Below are 18,102 nucleotides of genomic sequence, written 5' to 3' on the forward strand. Positions count from 1 at the left end.
TAGTACCTCAATTAAAGTTTCAATAGAAAAATCTTCCTGAATACTTGCACTGATGTCATTTTTATGTCCTTAATTATTGTTTTCATTTTGAGTTTGTGTTGTTGTTGTTTTTTTTTTGACATGATTTTTTTAATTTTTATTTTACTCTTGTTCATATAATGGTGATTTGTCATCCGTGTTTTCCATATTCTTAACATGAATATATTTAAACTTATTATTACAGAAAGCAGCTTTTTTAATTAGTAGAAAAAAAAAGACAAAAACAGATGCATAAGAAAAAGAACATTTAACAGGAGCAACACTGAAAACTTGACTACGTAATCTAAATTTCATATAGAATCATGTGCAAAACAGTGTAGGCGAGACCATTGATTGGCGCACTAAAATATCCCATTGACTGGGTCAGATTAGGTGAACGTTCGTCTGTAACGCCCACAACTCACGACGTATTTATTATAAACATTTAAACTGTGGGGTTGCCAAAGGGTTTCAGTATATATACGAACTACAGTGCACAGTATATTATATACATATTTTATTTGCGATCATAAAATGTACGAAGTCGTCCATTACTATGTAAATTGGGTCGATTAAAAAAAAAGCTGAAAATGTTTCTGTTGCCAAGGGTTTTTCACAAGTATAGTAGTTAGCAGAAAAGTTCACCAAACTATACATTTTACCTATTCAAAAACGTAAATGCAAATTCCACAAGGCTTGATCCAAATAGCCTTTTTATTGTCTAATAACTTGCAAGTACGAAAAAGACAGGACAGAAGTATATTTTGTCTATATGTTTTGTGTACGCACACTTTTTAAAGTTGATCATGCATTCGTTCTAAAATAAAATTTTGACCAGATAAAAGTTAAAAGATGACATAATTGGACATGCAACCGCAATTGTTAAATCGCTTTGACGTCCGAAAAAAAGATAATAATCAACACATGCATTGTAACTTTTAAAGCCAGTTAAATCCTTTTTTTTGTTGAAAGAACGTGCGATGTCATAAAAATTGATTATCAAAACATAACGAAAACACAAGTAAAGAACGTTTACACTGAAATGCAGTCAAGTTTAGCGATTGATAATTCATTGATAACATTCTGGCGTATCACAAACAAACAACTTGTAACGTCTCACTTCATTGGCCGAAAGATTTAAATACAACAACAATTGTTGTGTACACGTGAATTGACACAGGTGACCGACAATGGAATGTACTACGTTACTACGAACATAAAAACAATGATTTTTGGTCGAAATAATTAAATAAGTATTTTGTGAATTTCAAATAGTGGGGTCGAAATATTATACTAATAATTTGTGTTAAGTAATATTCTTTATGCATGCAGCACTTGTACCGCACTATGAAAAATATAAGGATAAAATAAAATACATGTGCCGCTTTTATACGGATGAATGTATGAACCACTTTAATTTCTTTCATATTGACGCTAGGTTATTATCCTGACAATGTCGTAGTTACTTATAATAAGGATCTCATAATACTGATCCATTTCAAATTTATGATGGGTTGCACATTCCTCTTTTATTGTTTTCATGCTATAAAACGAAAATAAAGAAGCTAAGCGTTTGGTCTTCAGAAATGACGTGTCTTAAACGAGCAAATTGTCCCCGAAAGATCGTACCATGTGTGCACGTGAATATAGATGTACTATGCAATGTACTATCATGGTCACCACGAAATTCAAATGAATTCAGTGAAGGCATGTTGGTGTAAAAAGGTTTGAAATGTTTCATCGGCGAAGATTTTATTTTTGCATGTGTGGAACTAAAAAATAAATAAATACTTGTGAGAAATGTCGTAGTTTATAAGGAACTATATAAATGTACTGTTTTCGATTTTGATTGGTTGAAAATTTATCCTTTAATTTCATACCGTAAGAATAGAGCTTTGCATAACATTGTTGAACAATCCGCCAAAGTAACGTGTGGCATGCGTGCGTATTAAAATGAAATACAAAATCATACATGTATGATAAACTTATAAACGAAATATTAAGAAATTAAGGATGACTACTGTAAAAGTATGTACAAAAATGGAGTCACCTTTTATCAATACAGTTAGTGAATAACCACACTGTTTAAAACTGATTGTTTTCTATGCAACTATTTAAATATTTACAATATATAATTTTCAACCGAGGATAGCAAAACAGTTAATTATAAATTAAGAAAGTATATCGCTGGAGTTTATAAAGTACATTTCCTTCCACTGTGCCATGGTTTGCCATCTCCATTTTTTCTCTAAACAAAGCATGGCTGGTTACATGTTCTGAATTTACTTAGAATTTCGGGATTTTTTTTTCAAAATCAAGTAAACTAAATCAGAAAAAAAATCACACTATCCTAAAACTTATGAAAGAATATGAATAATGAACATGACAGTTTATAACACAAACCCATTTACTATAAAAATCGAGCAATATCTTTAGTATGTAATTTGGTTATTTTTGTAGTTAAGTACGGTTTCATTTTAAGTACAACGTTAATTCATCAAGTCCATTGAATAAAAGATAAGGCAGGGTGAGCAACTTGACAAAAAAAAAAGGCAGGATGACGATTTATGTAAAAAATCAGGATAAACGAATAAATATAGTCAGGACCTAACAGACTGAAAAATAGAAAGACAGGACAGAGATAACAACTAAAAAAAAATGCAGGACAAAATGTTTCATCCAAGTCCTTCACCCCCAATCAAAATAAAATGGTAGCTCCCTTAATCCAGGACCAATTGAGAGGAGACAGTTGAATTAAATATTTCGACGTGACTGTTAAGATTAAAGTTTAAAATTTTACATGCACATGTGTAAAAGCTAGAATTGCCATGCGATAATCAAGAACACAATCATGTTCGGGAATACGACGATGGAAGTTTTTAACGACCTTGACCGGCTACGTGAATACTGATCAGTCCATTCAGCTTTATAGTACGCGTGTTCTATTTTCGCAGGTGTGAGGTCGAAGGTTTGAATTGACCAATGAAAACGATCGTTCCTTAACGAGTTAATCTAATAAAGTTTGTTTGACTGATTATGTTGCACGACCTTTCGCTAAGCTTGACCGCAGTTCAGTGTAAGTATTCAATATAAATCAAAACACAAAGGTTATTCCTGATTAGTTTTTCGAATTATTTTATTTAGGCGTTGAGACCCTTTGGTGACCTCACAGTTTAAATGTCTATAATAAATACGTCGTGAGTTTTGGGCGTTACAGACGAACGTTCACCTAATCTGACCCAGTCAATGGGATATTTTTGCGCGCCAATCAATGGTCTCGGCTACACTGTTATGCACATGATTCTAAGTAGTTCATGTCACGCAGAAAAAGAACGAAAAAAAGAAAAGAAAAAGAGATCTTAAATTTCACGTTGTTTGTTCAAGCGTACAGATTGTTATCATACTATGTTTGGCGCGTTTTCTTCTATTTACCACGGAAGGATGGGATTAAAAAGATGATGTTTTGCTAAAAGTGTAAATGCGGTATAAAGTCTGAAAAATTGTCAAAATGCTTGTTATTTTTCCGAAAGAACATTAGAAAGTACAATCTTATGTTTGCCTTGATATGATCAGCTATTATTTTTAACATGCACTCAGCTGAAAGAAATCCTGGTATGCTATCATATGTAACTGAAAATTACCCAACTCACCAGTATCTCTTGCTTTACATGACGTACACATTAACTATGTAGATCATATGAGCAGTTCAACAAACTAATTTTAAAACCTCCACTTTCGTTTCTTGTTAGAGCAGTACAAAGTGTGTCTTGAATCTTTCCTACACGAAATCTGCACTTGCAAGAATAAAACACTACTGTAAAATTCGATTGCTAATCTATTCCGAAATTCTATAATGTGCGTTATGTTATATGAATCAGTTTTTTACTTTGTACCATGTCCCTCGTCGTAGCCTTGTGTCTTTTTTCTTTTCTTTTCTAGTTGATCTCAATATTATGGATAAGGTTTTAATATAGATTGTAACGTTTTTCTTGATCAACTATCGAATTCATGCACAAGACACAAGGCTTCACCAGGCACGCCATCTTCAATTTTGGGGTACTCAATATCGTAACTTGGGCAGGCAACATTACGTTACATATTTCGTTTTGGGCATGATACTGTATTTTGGCCAAATAGATTATCGTTCCCAGGATTTTCCTGAGTAGTTATGGTGCCATCTTACCTTAACGAGGAATAGCTCTCATCTGGTTTGCTCAGCAGCTCTATTTCATGATATGTACACATAGTGTGCTTAGTGACCTTATACGATATATATGGAATTTACTGACCCCACTGTGTAACGAATTTATCTTACCGACTATCTTAACATATGGTATGTAGTCTAGTAGCCTATCAGAGTGAGCAAGTCTTCAATATTAAGAACCTACTTCCATTGGTCTATACAAAAACAAATGCCAACAATAACAACTTGTTAGCTTTTAATGTGTTTTGTGAATTTATTTTAATCGTTCATCATCAATTTCTTCGTCTGTTGAAACCTTTCAGATTTTTCCTTAACACCGTGTTGTTTTTACAAAGGGACGTAACGCCACTACTAATCGTGTATTGAAATAAACCACGCCTACTAACCCCATATGAAATATACACGGTCTCCACGCGGTTGATTTTAACCAATCATATTCCTAGAAATGTATAGGAGGTAAGATAAACTCAAATGCGGTACTGCGTGAAAAAACAAGTTAGGCTATACCGCTCGGGAACTGCTTGCTAAATTACTCTGGGAAAAGTAGGCATGGTATTTGTACACATCATGTGTATTCACATAGCCCTATGGTGACGTATTTCGGTCAAAGATATGCGGCTAGCCCAGACACAGTCTTTAAGCGGCAAATAATTATCTGAGAACACACTATCATGTTATGTATTATAATAACTTTTACATGCTGCGGGTTGCATATTATTTGTTTTTGTTTTTAATTCAAATGTAGCAGTTCTCAGTGAATTAAATGCCATGCGAAAAAATATCCTCATGCATTCACACATTGAATATTGACATTATTTGTTCAATTCTAATTTTTTTACAAAGAATTAATGGTTTAGAAGAGGGTCATTTATTAAAACAAGGCCTGGTCGCAAGTATGGACACACACTAATGTAATAATAAGTCATCTTGGTATTTTAGTATTGTATATATTTTAAGATGTATTGGTGTTGATATACAAAGTTTTGACGTTGAAAAGGTTAAAAATATTTTGATTAGTAGATAAAAGATTTACTGGAAAAATACCATAGATGATAGTGCAAATGTTAAAAAAGGAAAATTGCGTACTTATTTTGAATTTTAAAACATCTTCAAAAGGGAAGCATATTTATGTCAAGTTAATAAATTTCAATATCGAAAAAGCTAACTCAAATTAGAATTAACGCTCATCAGTTAGCTATTGAGAAAGGTCAATATAAAAGACTCGAAAAAGATAAAAGATTTTGTGGACAGTGCGAAAATATGCAGGTTGAAGACAACTTTCGTTTTCTAATGGAATGCACTGCATATGAAAAGAAAGGAATTTTGTTCTTGCGGAAGCATGTATTCAATGTAAAAACTTCTTTTATATTTCAAAGAACGAACAGTTTATTTTGTTTATGTCCAGTGAGTCTGAAAATGTTAATATATCAGTGTCAAGATTTATTAGTACTTGTTTTGAAATAAGAAAAAAATGCATTCCAGTAGCTAAACATACATGTAGTGATGTAGTTTATGTTTTATGTATTACACAGGGTTAATATTCCATTTATTTATTTTTAAACACCATCTTGTATGTAATATATCTTAAAATTGCTTAATAATTAACACTATATATATATATATATATTTATATGCTCGGAAACGCGCCCTTTAATTAGATTTAATAAAGTATTCATATTCTTACACCCTAGTTCTATTGTTATACTTCATAGTTTCTATTTCTGAAACAAGTGTAAATTGAATAGATCTATTGTTACGAATAACAATGGATTTTGTCCACAGGTTGTGACGAGCGGGGTTTCTGGAAACCTCTGCTTCTACATCCCGAAAACACATTCCATTGTTATTCATAACAATAGAAATTGTTTTTTGATAGCATGAACAGAAGAGATTACTAATAGTGTTCACTACAAGTTGTTTCAAGACATATTAAAAAAAAACATATTTCAGGAAATTCCAATAGCGAAAAAAATATTTAGCATCTATTTTGAATTAAAAATAATCATTTAATTACTCCTTTGCTTGAAGCTAAAATGTTGATCCCATATGGCAATGTCTTAAAGAACATACATGCAAAAAACTTTTGTCCAGGAGCGGATCCAGCCATTTTTAAAAAGGGGGTTGCAACCCAGGTTAAAAAGGAGGGGGGAGGGTTCCAACCATATGTCCTCATTCAAAAACATTGATCGTCAAAAAAATGAAGGTTCCAACCCCCGGAACCCCCATCCCCTGGATGGCCCCAAAAAAAAGGGGGGGGGGGGGGGGTTCTTACATATGCAATCTATATTTTTGTATGTGTCCGGTCGTCGGATTTCTAATCCAGACACACCTATCACTCAGTATGTTCGAATATGAATGTTTGTTTAGTGTTGAGAAGGAGGAGGGGCTTTTTTTTATAAAACCGTAGCATGTAAAATATATTTATGATTACCTTCATTAAACTGATAAATGCAAGTTCTTTGGGTTATAAATATTGCGTTTTCTTCAGTCTCTTCTGTCAAATCCAACGCCTGAATCAAAATGTCGTCCGTCTTATACCCCGTCCATATTGACAACTGCATATAAGGAGCATGGTGTTTTTTTTTTTTTTGTAATAAGAATGCACGATACTGCCAACCTTGACATGTTGGTCCATATAAGCACATGCATTTAACGGGAATATGCAAAACGGCAACTTTGACATTTGTAAAATCTACTCACTTGTCAAAGTTTGAATGAATATCGTCAAAGTAAGGTTACTATAGTGGGGTTTCATCTAAAAAAATATGCCTTTTCTTATTAGTTATGGTTTGATATTGTCAATCAAAATGCTATCCGTTCTTTTTCATTTGGTATTCAATGTAAACAAATTAAATGATTTAGTATCGGGTGTAAGTTAGTTATACACTTCGGGATACGGCGTGTCTGGATAAGAAACCCCTCCGGCCTCCGGTCGTTGTGTTTCTTATCCAGACACACCTCGCCCTCAGTGTATAACTATTACGTATTCACAGTGTGTCATGCGCACTGCTCGGATAAGTAAGTATAATTATGTTTCCATTTCAGACTGTTTACATGACAGTCAGTGAGTTTCTGTAACATAGCGTGTTAATTAAATTATAAAATTTTAATTTTTTTAAATTTTTCTGATATTAATTTACTGGGATAAACAAATGTACATAGACTTTTATCAAAATTTGATATAAAGTTGGAATGTGATATATCTACCTCCATGAAATAAGCTGGAATGTGTATATAGTTCAACATATCTATCAAATATAATTTGCAAAATAAGTTTCGAGTTTTAAATATCAGTATTATTCAGAATTATACAACTTTGATATTCAGTCAGATTCCAGATCCTACTAGATCAACCGAATCAGAATATTTCAGACTGTATGAAATTCTGTAGGACGAATTAAAAAGACCTCCTTACCTTGCAAGAAACAAAAGAAAATATATTCAGATTGAAATCTTTTACTGGGTTAGATCTACGGTAACAAAATCCCAACAACTGTTTGTCAGGTTAGCAGATATTGTCTGAAGTCCAAGTTTTTATACGGAAAACCTCAAAACATAAATCCGATAGAAAAATATGTATAAATTGCACAATTCGATGAATAATTTATTTTAAGTTTAAATAAAACCCTGTAAATTGTTAAGTGTTATTTGCGGAAACAAAGTACTGGCTGATAACGAACGGACACACTGACGCCAGCACGGGGGAAGGGGTGATAATATATTAGTATGTCTAAAAACGTGGTAAATAAATGTGAACAAAAGATGAAAAACAAGTTGTAAAAGGATTCGACCCCCGGAACCGGGATTACTAGTACGTGAATTAGACATTAAAGTTCGTGTCTGAAAAACCATTCTCCCTGACCTCCAGTTCAAAATTGTCTTTCTTTTCATCAATTCGACAAATATATGAATTTAATATGTCATGAAGCAAAACAATACCTTAAATGATAGTATTAGGGGTCTGACCTTACACCCTATTAACCTGAAATACCTCGAACCGGATTTACCCGTACTACATAAAACGTATTAGAATTTTTATTTTTTTTAATACAAGGTATCAACAGCTTATTTTTGTGACATCAGTATGTACGTCTTCAAACAAGTCTCATAATAGACATTCCACAAACCACCAAGACGTGAAGGTAAAGGTCGCTGGTAAGAACTGTAGCTTTACTATTCAAGCTCTGGCTTAGATCTGAAAAGGGATAATTATCAATTATTATAAAACATAAAAAATATCAATCAAGCATTTTCTAAAAACAAATAATTTCTTTCCTGAAACACCAGAAAAGGGGTTAATTGATACTATGTAATTCATAAAATGTTTCTGCATATCACTCATGGAAAACGAAGTGCGTTGCATCCGTAAATTTCGATATTGTCTCTATCCAGTTTGTATTTTTTTCAGCGCCTGTCGCATGTCTTTAAATAGTTAGAATAGAATCACGATAAATAAAATTTGATTGTGTATATACATGTATGTTTTATGTTATGTTAGGTAGTACTGTATGTTTACCTTTGATTTCTTATCCGGACTGGCTTAACCTTTGGACATTCAAATATTTTGGCCTCGAGCATCACGTTAGAGTTATTAACTGTCGAAATCCGCATCTGGTGCAGTGAAACTTGTTGCCGCTAATTGATACATTTACATGCACATTGTAGCCAATCTATTTCAAAATTTGTTAGAAAATGATACACATAAAAAATAATCTCTTTTCAATCGATGTATTGAGAAGCATGCTAACACCTTTAATCGACATTTTCTGTCACTCAGTCACACTTGAGCATATGAAAAATCGGTAAGGTTTCGAAACAATAGCCACGAACTGCCAAAAAAAACATTTCAGGGGCAATTTCTTGCCAGAAAGTTCTAAAATGTTTGAGGTAGATAGAACATGTCGAGCTAATAATTTTTAATCTGATAGTTTTTTTTTCAAAAATTCTATAGTTGTTTTTTTAGATATCAGCCAAAAACGTCAATTTGACCCCTGTGTTCTATTTTAGCCATGTTGGCTATGTTTGTTGATCTGCCTGGACAAAAATATCAAACTTCACAGTAGACATCTTATAGCTGAAGCAGACAAACTTTGGTTTCAATCAATTAATCAAGCGGTTTCAGAGGAGTGATTAAAAAAAAATTACGGACAACAGACGCAAAGTGGTGATAATAGCTCACAATAACCGCCAGGTAAGCTTAAAACCATAAGTCGAATAAAATCAGACTATACCATGACCAAAGACTAAAACTGATGAATTTTAGAGAATGAAATCCAACTAGACTAAGGATACAACACAGGGTTTTCATTCTTATTCTAACATTTACCGTCAAAAAGTCCAGTCAAGAAATGTTTAGTCCAATTCACTTAAACTGAGTAATTTCAGGAAATTACAATGAAAAAAGATGTGTTTCAAGATGAGGCTTCCACAACAACTACATTTTGTAATTCCAAACATTTTTTGTCTGTTTCTTTTAAACAGGCGCTTGCGCGATAATTATCTGGTATTAATAATAAATATGAAGTCAACCACCTGATGACATATCTTTTGACAGAGTTTTCCCTGACGATTATTTTTATTACGATACTATTTTCGTTGCTATTCAAGCAATACCTTGTATATAGCTTTAACACCTTACAAATACATGTACTTCTAAACAACCATCTTTCGGCAGTTTTTACACATCAATATTCATTCGACCCCAGGTATTTTCCAATTTATATGCACACTATTTACTTACGCGCATGAAATTTCTCAAGACTTGATCGCATCCCGTTAATTTCTGAGGCTGTCCTAAAACCAAATATTAACTTACCACCGTTCCCGCTCGACTTGTTCTCTTCCCAATTAAAAAAGATTTAAAAATATATTACTCTAAAACGGAAACCTTTTTTGTGGTTGATATTTTAATAGATTTCAAACGAAACGCCATTAATGTTCAAATGGTCTTTTATAATAGAATGATTAAATACTCATATTTTAGATTTCTACAAATCTTGGTCATATAGTTTATACACATGACGGATTTATAAGAAATAGAGTAGTGCTATACTTTCAACGATTTTAACAGTCCACACCTATTTGAAAATCTTGTGCTTTGTTCCGTAAAAAAAGTTTTTGTCAGCCTCACCCCTCCCCTTTTGGGAAAATTCAGTTGAAAATCAAAGATCCTCTCCTATCAGAAGTATATACTTAGAGTACATAGGTATATAGTAAGTAAATTTTTAATGGCTTAAAAGGTTGGTCCAACAAAGCTTTCAAAACTTTACTTTGTATACTTCAGTTGGCTTAGAATGTAACCTAATTTTTCATACTTCAACAATAAATCGTAATATTTATGATAGCATTTAGTTTTGAACAATTTATGATTTCTATGACCATGCTATAAAAGTTCTCTTAGTAATGAAAATATAACGTTAACTGAAATCCGAGACTTCAGAGCAAACACCATCATATCAAATCAGCTGAGAAATGTTCACTCTACAAGAAGGAACTAAACGGAACATCACCACCAAGGAAAGGAAAATCAACAATAGAAAAGGAAAATCGTCATTTTATCATAAACTTTAGTATGAATAATATTACCATATACACATTTCATATCATGGTCTTAAAAAGGCACATCGGTCACTGCTAATGTGTGATTAAGGACGAATGAGTTCCACTAGATACATTTCATTTATATATTTAGAAAGAGAGTGTTAGCAGAGGATATCCCCACAAAAAAGATAGTAAATATTATCAAGCGAATACCTATTGCTTTTAATCATTTGTTTGCATGTACATTGTGTAATTGTTTTGTTAGTTGTATTCCCGAAAAGGGGATTGTAACGACTGCAACAGATATATAGTTCTAGTTTTAAGAGTAGAAAAGTCATAACTGCAAAACTGAATTTCAAAGGATCGTGGCTTTTCCTTGACTTCACAACAGTTTTTCATACTCCAGAAATAGTCAATACCGCTATTAACATAGTTTTTGTCGTAGTATTTCATAACAAATTCCTTAATTGTCGTAAAAGCATAGGCCAGAAGAGGAGAATCGAAAAACATGTGTAGCTGAACATTTATTGAACGCAGATATTAAACGAAATTAATAAGGCGTCGTGTGTAATTTGGGAAGACAATACATAGCAGAGCCTTGTCATGTCCAGCAGTAGCTTTCAATTCGTCGTTGTTAAAGCATGTTCATCTACTGTCTTATCTTCGGTAAATATTGTAGGGATATCAATTAAATGCGGAAGAATAAACAGTTCTTGCTCCACTAGTGGTTACTGTCATGGTGCTATTAACAAGTACAATTCTGGTGAAACACTCGAATTGGAGTAGAAGGGGAAACAATATGAGTACGTCAAGTGGATCAAATCTGTGGAGACAATTTTTTTTATCTCTATTTTGAGAATTTTATGATGGAAACGAATTATGTTTTTCAAGGATAACCAATGCAAATATATACTACGGTATTAGATAAAGTTACAAACCTGCAGTTGTAGTGACCACAGTAGTAGTAGTAACTGTTGTTGCAGCGTTAGCATTTACTATTACCAAAACGAGAAGCAACAAAATCCAATGCACGCCCATTGCTAAAATCACCTAAATAAAAACAAGTATCAAATCTATTAGCAGCAATCACTTAGCTAACACTCTATCCATTCTTTGCCCAAAAACATTCAGACATTAAAAAACAACTGTTTAGTCGCCTTTAACGTGTTGTTTTAAGGTAGCTATGTTTTGTGTCGACTGTGTTACAAATAGAATTCAGTGAATTTTTTTCAGGACTAGTTTTTAATGTTTGTACTTATTGTCATTCTACAGATCGCGATTACAAGACAGAGTAAATTATTCTCCAAACTCGTTTTGCAGCACCACATTTAATGTGTTTGTTATAAGCCAGAAACGTTATGAATGTTAACATTTCTCTATTTCCTATCGTGACATTTTTACGAGTCTGGATTCGTATGACAGGTGATGCATGCAAAGCAGGATACGATAACCATTTGATGAATACGGTCTCCGCTTAGAGTCCACACATTTCTTTACGGTCCTATGTTAAACATAACGGTTTTCAATATTTAAATTAAATAAAATAATACCCATTGAATTCCTTTCTGCACGGACGTCAGTATATAAAGAAAATTTAAGGCGCGCTTGACCAATGCGACGTTCGTTACAAGATGGCAAGGACAGAGTAGTTAGGTTGGTACACAATACGTCATCTTGATATGTCAGATTCAGAAAGCCATTCTCAGCCAAACAGTCACCAATCTACTGAAGGCGCAGGTTCTAGGTCTGGTGAATATAGTCGCGATACAACTGAGTTCAACGCTGTTGATGCTGTACACTTGTTCAACACCAAAATTGACATTGCTCTAGAAAAACAACGCATCTCCATCGTTTCTGAGTTGCAGGACAAAATAAAAGTCAACGCTGACTTCAAAGGTGATGGTAACAAGATACAGTATTCATTTAGTGAAGAAAGACTGAGCAACCTTGATAACCTTGCTAACAAAATAACTTTTGGTGACCCCAAAGGAGCCCTTTCACTTCTCCACTTAGAAAAGAAAGCTTTAACCTACAGAAATTAACTCTGAACGATAGCTTACAAACATGGTTGGGAGACCGTTAGAGAGTATACTGATACCGATATTGCTGAAGACGCCACACACATTTGCGCAGCTGCAGCTAGCCAGAGCAGCCACTAAGAAACGACGTCAAAGCCAAACACCTTATACGAGGAATCCAACCAATTTTGCACAACGCAAACCTGGAGCTTTCGACTGTATGTCTACTAGGCAGCTTTTTCTTGGCTCTCAGCCTGGATCAAGCCAGCGTCAACCATTTAACGCCGATTCCAGAGCAATTGTCAACGGCTTTAAGCCCAATTTTGGACAAGAAAACAACGTTGTCTGTTTCTCCTGCAACTTGCCAGGACACATTGCCAACTACTGTCCCTATTCGGCTCAGCTTCAGAGAAGACAGAATCCCACAGCAACGTTCCCAGACCCTGGAGACAAACACTGAACAAGTTGAGTATAATTTACATAATCTAAATGAACATTTTGAACCAGAGAAAAACACAAAACCAATATTTTCGGTTAAAACAGACTTAAAAAGTCCATTAACTTTTGGAAAGATATATTGAAACCTAGCGAATTTATACTGAACGTCATACAATTTGGTTATTAATAGATTGGAATTTCTCGAGTTACCACAGAATGTTATACTTAAGAATAACAGATCGGCAACAGACTTTGCAGATTTTACAGAATCAGCGATCTCGGTACTTTTACAGAAAAACCTTATCCTTGAATTATCAGACCCCCACACTGTGTCAATCCATTATCTGTATATATGTCAAACAGTAGAAAACCTAGGTTAATTCTAAATTTACGTCACGTTAACAAATGTGCAGCAAAACGAAGGGTTAAATTTGAGGGTACAGTAGAAGGTTTAGCCTTTGCTAAAAAAGGCAATTTTATGTTAAAATTTGATTTGACTAGCGGGTATCATCACGTCCATCCTGATTATTTCACTCATTTGGGGTTTTCTTGGAAATTTAAGTCAGTTACCAAATACTTTGTATTTATAGTTTTACCTGTCGGTTTTTCTAGTCCTTGATACATGTATATTTACTAAAAGTCTAAGACCTATAGTCAAATAGTGGAGATCTAATTGTTTATCTAGACGACGGATGGATATGTGATAAATTGGATAATTGTAATAAACTTTCAGTAAAGTTACAAAACGACCTTTTAGACGCAGTTTTCCTAGTTAACAAAGAAAAGAGTCAATGAGAACCAGTACAAATTTTAGACTGGCTCGGTTTTACTTGGAATTTACGCAATGGTTATATTGATACACCACCTCATAAACTAGCAAACCTTCGTGAACGGTCATTAACGTCCAGACAAAAACGCAAGTTTCAGCAAGAGAGCTTGCATCTGTCGTGGGTTCTATCCTTTCCTTGAAATTTGCCTACGGCTCAGTTTTCCAATTATTTTCTAGGCAAATGTCTATGTTAATAACTCATAAACTCGATTGAGACGTGAAGATCTTACTTTCCCGATTGCTCGGGCTGAACTTAAGTTTTGGTTCGAGAACGTGTATTCACTTTCGTCCATAGTTATTTCACCTTGGTTTTGGAAACCAGAGAGAATCATTTATACAGACGCAAGCGATCACGCAGGTGTCGGAGTCGTCTTAAATTCAGTTAACCAGACATTTCATTGTATGTGGGAAGACTAGACCATAACTCAAAGTTCAACATTCAGAGAACTCAAAGCTGTAGATTTAGTTCTGAATACTTTAGGAGATAAATTAGAGAACAGGTTTGTTAAATTATCTTGTAGCGAACGCACAACCCTATACTGTGTTTGGTTTTTCTACGATATCTAGTTAAAAAAAATATTTTCAGAGGAGTGAAACGAGGGAGAAAATAAGTGCATGTAGTTGGTGTGGTTTAATGGACTTTAAACATTCACTTAAGCTTCTATTGTATCTGATTTAAAAAGTAGTACCAAGCATATCTGCAGGTTTCGTTAAAAAACCAAAATAAAATCATCGACAATATTTGAACTATTCATTCTTTGAAAGAATACCTTAAAGCTGACCTTTTCCGATCGGATAGAATATGACACCCTGAAAAATATAAACCAGGTATCAATGATTATATTGTAAACCACAGTAAATAAAGTATTGTTTAAAATATTTGATATTGAATCAAAAACATTTATTATTCGATTATTAAGGAAAACTTCATATAATCTACCGATAACAAATATTTAAACCTATGGTAAACAATTTATGAATCCATATTGTATTCACTTCGTTAATATTTCAAAGTCAAATCACAAATATGGGAAAATTAGAAAAACTCATGCTGTATCCTTTTTTTATCATATGCTTATAATTTTTACAGTATGATAATAACATTTAATCTACGTGGATTCCATATTTTCCAAAATGGTGCTTAGCGGGCTGATATGAAAAATTCATCAACTGCTTCCGGTTATTATCGCATGCCTTTCCGTAACGTTGTCAAATGGCATTTCAACGTCACTCGGCAAATTCCGGAAAATACACCTCAATGGTACGTTTTCAGTGAAAAACATAAAAAAGTAGGATACAAAACAAATATTAGGAAACAGGAAAATATATAATGTAAAATGCAAAACAAATGATACAATAAATGCATTTTTTTCAAAGTTTTAAAAATATTTCTTGTCTGTATTTCTTCCGTCGTCCGTAAAGTTTTCACTTTTTGAATTTTTACTTGAGAACCATTTAAAATGATCAATATATTAAACTGTTATTTTTCTCCATTGTTTAAGCATATTTTCTTTATGATAAAAAAGATCATAACATGTCATTTTTCATATCAGATGTATTATCAGCCCTCGAGCCTTCGGCTCTTTAGCTGATATTGAACCTTGGGCTGATAATATATCTGATATGAAAAATGCCATGTAATGATTTGATTTGAAACTTTAAATAGTTAAAACAGCTAATAGACGTTATATTTTTTTAACAATATAAGACAAGTAATTGGTCATGAATCATTATGATAAAATAAATGAGTTTTGAAATACAAGTTTAAAATTAGAACTGAAGTAATATTATAATAATTGTTCAAATATTCAATTGTTATCCTTAAACACAGTTTTAGAAATGAAATAGTTTCTTGAAAGTTTAATTTAACTTGAAACTGCCATTTAAGTTTACAGATGCAGCATACATGTAACAAGTGATTCAATTTTATGAAAATCCTTGGCAACCTTTCTTACTTTTGACTACTTGCATCTTAAATCAAAATTCTGGCAACTAAATAATTTATTTTGATATTCTTAAATCGTGTTAATAAAAAAAAATAAGAAATACAAAATGGGTTATGTGTGCAATACTTGTTTTTTTTCCAAATATCACTATCATATTCTCAATCTCGAATAATACCTAATTGGAATCAAGTCTTTGATAGGATTGGTGAATGGATTACTGTTTAAAAGCAAGTCGTAAATAGAACAAGCATTTCAGGACGAGAACATGCTGATTTTATATGATTATGAATGCTGTATGATATTAAAATCGAATCATTGACAAGTCTTTTATAAGATGGATGGATTAGTCTTTAACATGCAGTGGCAAAGATTATATGCATATCAGAACCATAAGAGCATGTTATGTGAACATGAAACCTGCTTTGTACTAGACCCACACGATGAACCGCATTATGAACGTGTTCGTTTACACGGTAGCAGTTCACAGGATTTTTCCCCTTGAGAAAGAGCACATTTAAAAATCAGACTCAGCGTGTCAGTCTTGTACAAAGCAGGGTTCATATTCATTTCACATTAAAATGTTCTTGTCCTGAGTAAATAAGCATTTAAACATGCCACTGGACGTTTAGGGCATACGATACAGTAGCAGGGCCTTGTTTTCACGACTTTTCTAAGAATAGCATCCAAAATTTGCAAAAATACACTGATGTCGTCAAATCAGTTGCATGAATTGGAAAGCAATAGAAAAGAATGATACTTTATAGAATTATGTAAATTTTACCTCGGACATAAAGTTCAAACCAAATGAAGACAGGATTCTTTTTATATCATCAGTAAATTCCACTTGAAAAAGACAATGTTTCGTAAACTCTGTTATGTACGGTGGGAATTCCTGAAAGACAATATTGCATTAAGAATATATAATCTGCGACGCAGCCTAGCGCCAAAAAGGGAAATGGGATCTCAAGCATTTCATCAAAAGTCGGTTTTCTGCTTTTAATTAAAAAAAATAAACATATAGACCCCACTTTTTTGCAATCAAGTATGTATTGCTTCAAGAATGGTATCTCTAATTTGAAAGAAAAAGTCAACGGTAAATACTAAATAGTTTGACAATAATTCTATGACACATTTTTTGTATTTAATCTTTAACCTGGTCACAAACCTTAAAGCATATTTCCTAAGGAACACTTAAAAAAATACTGATTATATTTTAAGTTCTGTTAATTTTACGGGAAAATATTGAAATATGAAATTTTTGTGGTTTTGCCTCATACAAGCCAAAATGAAACTGAAATATCTCAAAAAATCAGTCATGAAGATATCTCTATCTTTGTATATCAACGAGAGATTTTTTTCTGCATTGAATACCACAGGCACTTGTCTCTGAAATTTTTTTTTAACCTATATACTGTTATATTATAAAAGTATAGGTAAAATCCAGAGATAAGTGCCTGTGTTGAATACCCCTAAACAGTCATCCGTCCATCTATCCTAAAATATTTCAATGTCTGTTACATTTTGATACAGTCAACAGCAAACACTGTATTGGGAAAAACACTAGTATCTATAAAATAATGTAGCAAGTGATAAATACACTTATAAACTTACTACAATTTTCACAGAACAATATCCTCCGAAACATGGAACAAATAAGAGTGCTATATTATCCAAAATTGAAAAGTAGTGTTAGTTTTGGAGTTTTATTTTAAAGAACTCTTACAAAATTTCTTCTGAAACAAACAGCTTGAAATGGATGCCTTAAAATTGTGTTTGATTGACGTGTTAATTTGGTCACCATGGTCACTTGAAATACTGGACTCACTACACAAATGCCAAACATTATGTGTTTACCACTAAAGTTAAAAGAAAATATTGACCTAGCTATAATTAGGTGAAGATAATCAAATAGACCATGCCAAAATTCATATTAATTTATTTGAATTGATCTACTATAATTATATATGATATGATGTTACAATTTGACTTCCAGATTATTTTTTCTCTTTGAGTGTTTATCCAAGTTTAAAATAAAACGGTTAGGTCAATATGTTCAATAAAGTGCTACCGTTTGAGTTTAATTTCTATGCGGCCAAATACACGTGTCTA

The 18,102-nt window shown here is 33.0% G+C and overlaps 1 long non-coding RNA gene across 2 annotated transcripts; it reads right to left on the reverse strand.

Annotated features, from left to right (window-relative positions):
- Positions 1–8,278: 8,278 nt before the first annotated feature.
- LOC127728777 (uncharacterized) lies at positions 8,279–17,731 on the reverse strand. 2 transcript variants are annotated; one of them, XR_007994369.1, is made up of 4 exons: positions 17,605–17,731; positions 14,818–14,857; positions 11,701–11,812; positions 8,279–8,417 (listed from the first exon to the last, which is right to left on the reverse strand). It is a non-coding gene; the product is annotated as an uncharacterized LOC127728777 (long non-coding RNA). The 2 variants fall into 2 exon arrangements; XR_007994368.1 differs by lacking the exon at positions 17,605–17,731 and adding an exon at positions 16,775–16,879.
- Positions 17,732–18,102: the final 371 nt, after the last annotated feature.

The sequence above is a fragment of the Mytilus californianus genome, unplaced genomic scaffold (assembly GCF_021869535.1).
Source record: "Mytilus californianus isolate M0D057914Y unplaced genomic scaffold, xbMytCali1.0.p SCAF_2, whole genome shotgun sequence".
Lineage (NCBI taxonomy): Eukaryota > Metazoa > Mollusca > Bivalvia > Mytilida > Mytilidae > Mytilus > Mytilus californianus.